Source organism: Bidens hawaiensis, unplaced genomic scaffold (assembly GCF_021521415.1).
Source record: "Bidens hawaiensis isolate Kalapana, Puna unplaced genomic scaffold, B.hawaiensis_p1.1 tig00009086_1, whole genome shotgun sequence".
Lineage (NCBI taxonomy): Eukaryota > Viridiplantae > Streptophyta > Magnoliopsida > Asterales > Asteraceae > Bidens > Bidens hawaiensis.
Window position 1 is genome coordinate 372,006 of NW_027491668.1, and position 5,031 is coordinate 377,036.

General features: G+C 35.3%; 1 pseudogene; it reads right to left on the reverse strand.

Annotated features, from left to right (window-relative positions):
• Window positions 1-1,018: 1,018 nt before the first annotated feature.
• On the reverse strand, window positions 1,019-4,262 carry LOC143531168 (ethylene-responsive transcription factor ERF114 pseudogene; annotated as a pseudogene).
• Between the last annotated feature and the right edge of the window lie 769 nt (window positions 4,263-5,031).

Genomic DNA, 5,031 nt, shown 5'->3' on the forward strand with positions numbered 1-5,031 from the left:
AGTCTTAGAATGTTCAAAATTTAGTCTAAAGATGAATAAAATATTACATCTTTTGTGAACAATAGAAGTATTAATCTTTATGTATAGTATGTATGTATAGTATGTATTCTTCTTCTTCTTGTTAGAGAGCTGAGATTAATTAATAAAATTTGTTCTTCTGTTGTTCAAAAATAATAATCACCGGAAGTCGCAATTCTCTGGCCGGAAACCTAAGAAACTAATACTACTCACTTTCTCAATCAATCAACAAACTTACACAAGTACACATATTATGTATACTCACATGTGTCAATATATAGGAATACATAAAACATTTGTATGTTGTAATTCAAATTACTCATGGCCATATTTTCGGCCGCCAATTATTGGCATATTTTTTTGGTTTTAACGGTCGGTGATACTCGTTTGTTTGGTAGTGAAACGGTTCTCATGAAAACGTTGTTCCTAATGCCCAAGTTACGGATTTGCATGCTTAATATTTCGATGATTGTCCAGAAAATGTGATCAGTTTGCATTTGTACTTCATGTTAAAGGGATGTTGAAACATAATCATGACTTGGTTAAGATAAAAATAGGATAAATAATTAAATAGATTGATGACATTTTTTAACTTTACAAGTTTTTAGTAGTAGCTAGTAGGTGTGCCAATATATAAACAAAACTTCTTTCAAACACCAAATCAAATGTTTGTTGCTACATGTTGACTTGTTGTCATAAGCATTGTAGGTATATTCATTATACACAAATGCTTAAGAATCTCTTAAGTGTGAATACCGTAAAATGCAATTTTATATGGAGCTTTTATGTGATATATAAGACAGTTACATAATTGCTATAGGATCCCCCTGGCCACTCACTTTGATCGTCTTTCATGCACTATATACAATTATATTATATTAGTTATCGTAAGTTCTTAATATATTATTGGTTATAAAATAGACATGCCCCACGAAATATAAGCATTTACAATCATATTGCGACATGGGCTATATGCATCTTCTTCAAATGAAAAAGGAATCATACAAATTAACAAAAAGGTAGTGATAAAAGTTCCATACATAATTAAGCTCACTTGAAATAGAAAAAAAAAACACCAATATAAAGGAACACTTGCACAATTCTCATCTTATCAAAATCTAATCATATCCTCCACCATCATTGAATATATCTCAATATGATCACATTGAACTATGGATCTCATGATTGATTTGTTGGATCAAAATCTTGCCAATATTGTGAAGGGTCAACACTTGATGAACTACCCATATCCGTGGAAGATGAAGTACTATAATTCGTAACATTTGTATCCGATGTAGACATCCCATGCTCGTTAGCACCATAAAAAAACTGTGTGTAATCTTGAATGTTAGGGTACGCGCTTTGATATGGAGGTCGAAGATGAGGCGTTTGAGAATTTTGTACTGAACGATGTGGCATTTGTAATTGGGGGCGAGTCATGAAGTGACTTAATTCTGGCCTTCCCTGAACTCTTTCAGGGAAATTGAGCTTTGCTTTGGTTCCTTTAAACCGAAGGGCCGCTTCATCATATGCAAGTGCGGCCGCTTCGGCTGTCTCGAATGTCCCAAGCCACACCCTTGCCGCCTTTTGAGGATCACGGATTTCTGCAGCCCATTTTCCCCATGGTCTTTGCCTCACTCCTCTATAGTGTCTCCTTCTTGGGTTCACTTAATTATCACACAATCAAATTATTAGGTTTTGAAGCAATTATAACACATAAATCACCACTTTAAGACATAAATACTTCATCCTGCTTGGCCAATGACTTTAAGATCACCACTACAACAACTATATGTAATTTAAATCTTCAAAGACTAACTAATTAAGCAAACTTGTAAAAATAACAACTCGGTCATATTTTTAGTTTGCCAAAATTAGAAGTTTGCAAGTGTTGGATGATAATTAACTTTTCATACTTATAATAAATGGAAAGTATTAATCAACACTTGTGCATTAAATGTGGAGCTTAACCAACATTAAAGTTATTGTAATTAGACAAAACCCTAATTCATTTGGTCCATCCCTTAAACTCAAAACCAACCCTAGCTAGCTAAAGTGAAATAATGTGGCTAGCTACATTAACATCAAAAAGGGTGACATAATGTTAAGATTGTACATACAAAATTAAGACCAATTAGGGTTTCTATACAATTATTATATACACAACTATATATTATATAATGAACTAATTTAGAAAGTTTTACCAAGCTCTTGACTTTGTGGAGGTTGGTTTGATGTAGTAGAAGTGGAGTAAGACATGTCGCTGCTACCACCGCCACCCGTGGTGGCGGTGGTGGTTCCGATGACTTGAGAAAGAGCAGAGACGATGGCGGACATGTCTTGTTGAGATCTAGGGGAGTAAGCTGGGAACATTTGGTGTTCTTCTTCTTCATAATCTTGTTGGTATTCGTGTGGGTTGTCCTCCGATTCATCGGCCGGAAAGGCCCTCTTTCCATGTCTCCGGTGATCCACCTTGACCTTTAGAGAGAGAAACACTACACAGAGTGAGAGAAAATGGGTGGTGAAGATGCTATTAATTCCGTGTGTAGTGTCTATATATATATGTGTAGGGTTTGAGCAATAGTTTATTTTATTGTGTTGTTGATTTTTTTCTCTAGAGGACCTTTTTTTCTAAATTAAATATGTTTTTTTTTTTCTCAATTAATTTAATATTTTCTCATAATAGAAAAAAGAGGGATCCAACAAGAGTGAAGAAAACAATGGATAATAGATTTTTATTTGTGTTCTCAATTATTTTTTTAGCGGTGTTAGGTAAGTACTGGTAGCGGTGTCTCTTTCAAAAGATCATAACACTTACAAATCTCTTGTTACCCTAAGTTCGAATCGATCATTTCTAGTGGTGCTCATCCGTATTTACAGAATTTGGTGTAAGATTGAACCGTAACCTCCCAAAAAGAAAATCATCTAGTGGAAAACCTCCTAACCACCTTAGCTAACTTGAGAAAAATTTGAATAAGAGTTATGTTTTTTTTTAGTGAATTAGAGAGAAATTAATATATCAAAGAAAACTATAAATTCATTTACATATATAGGAATCAAAATTGCAAACCCTAGTTCACACTTTCAGCCAACCACTTTGACAACACATAATCATTATTTTAATCCAATTTAAATTATATTCATATACTAAAAAATGATGATAACTTGATAAGGACACAAAACTCTCAAAATACACTTTTTTATGAGTTAGGAGTTTATTCGTGTAATGTTGTATAAGTATTATGTATGTTATATTAGAAGAGATGCAAAAGTATAAACTTGGATGAGGAACATTTCTTAAGAACGGGTTTGGGTCAAATAATTTAAGCCCGTATGTATCGTTCATATTTGAAAATATAAAAACTTTAAAACAGACACATATTATTATTATTATTATTATTAATCATATAAAAGCACCTACAACATGCTTCAAATTTCTAAGTCCGGCTCTATGTGACAAGGGACAGATGAATGGATCGATCACAAACCCCATTGATGTGGGCTTCAAGTCTAGATTTGCAAACTACAAATGGATCAATTAAGTGACGGTCCCCTCTCTCACATACACAGACACATATATAGTTTTAAGAGAAAATTACAATTTTTGTTCTTTTGAACATACAAAATTATGAATTGAGTCCTTTTTTAAAATAGTTTCACTCTTTATCCTTATTTGCATATTTCGCTTTGTTTTTGTCCTTTGAACTAACGACCATCCAAAAACCCAGTTAAGTGTTGGCATGTGCCAAACATGTGAGGGTAAAAACGTAATTTTCAATCTGTATTATAATAAAAAGAATAATATATTTTAGGAGGTGTGGACTTGTGGCTCAGATCTTCTCTCATATCTTTATCAAAGATTCATCTTCATCAAGCCATCTTGATCCCTAATCCACCGGCACCACCATTGACACAACCTGCAACTATCGCTTACACCACTCAAACGGCGGTCTTCATCTTCATTAAAAACCCCTCTTCTTCTTTCACAATTTACCCTAACCCATCACCACCATTATTAGCTGCTAGTAACAACCGCCAGTAACACAAATACAAAAAATTGGATAGTATCGAAGGTGCTTCCAATGACTTCATACAGGTCATGGTGGAGCTAGCGGACCATGGTCGTCATGGAGGTGGATGTCGGTAGCTTCTAGAAGCTCGATTATGGATCCAATTCCGGTTGAGATTTGAATTTGCGTGGATGTGAAACGAGGATGTGGAACAGTCGAGGTCGTTGGATACATTGTATGATGTCTGGATCTACGATATGAACGGTTGATTCTGTAGGTTCCCAGCCGGATCTACACGGAATATCTCGTTCTACGTAGGTGCAGAATCCCTACGTAAGACGTTACGAGCGTAGAAGACAATATACGTTAACACGATTAAACACACGTTACAATAAACAAAGACACGTTGTATTGCAACTGGAAACACGTGATATCAATCACCACTGATTACACAAACTCTCTGACTCGTTACAACTCGATTAACTGATTAACTGATCAACTTAAAACTGCCGTAACCTAGCTGATTATATAGGCGACAACTTCGCCTAGCATGTTCAGGCGAAGTTGTCCCTAACTTCGCTTATCTAACAAGTTCGCCCGTATCAGCGAACTTGTTGGCTAACTTCGCTTAATACAAATACAAAACATTACCAACTCGATTACAGACACTAGACACTGAACTACTGACATCATGTACCAACAGACTCCCCCTTGGCAGTAGCTTCATATCTTTATCTTCAAACACGTGTCTAGTAATCTTGAACAATCTTGTATCTTCATCTTTAAGCATGAACTCCTTCACATACACAAACGGAAACAACTCTTTGATATTTCCTCGCTTCGTCTTTCCAAGCAGGAATATAAAATATCTTCTTCTCATTCAGCACAACCTCTAATGTTGTAACTCTTCTTAAACATAGTAGGGACCGCCGGTTTCTTCGTTTTTACGAACCACTGAGCGTAGCCTTCTTTCCATCTAGGCTGCTCTTCCCATTCCGTCTCA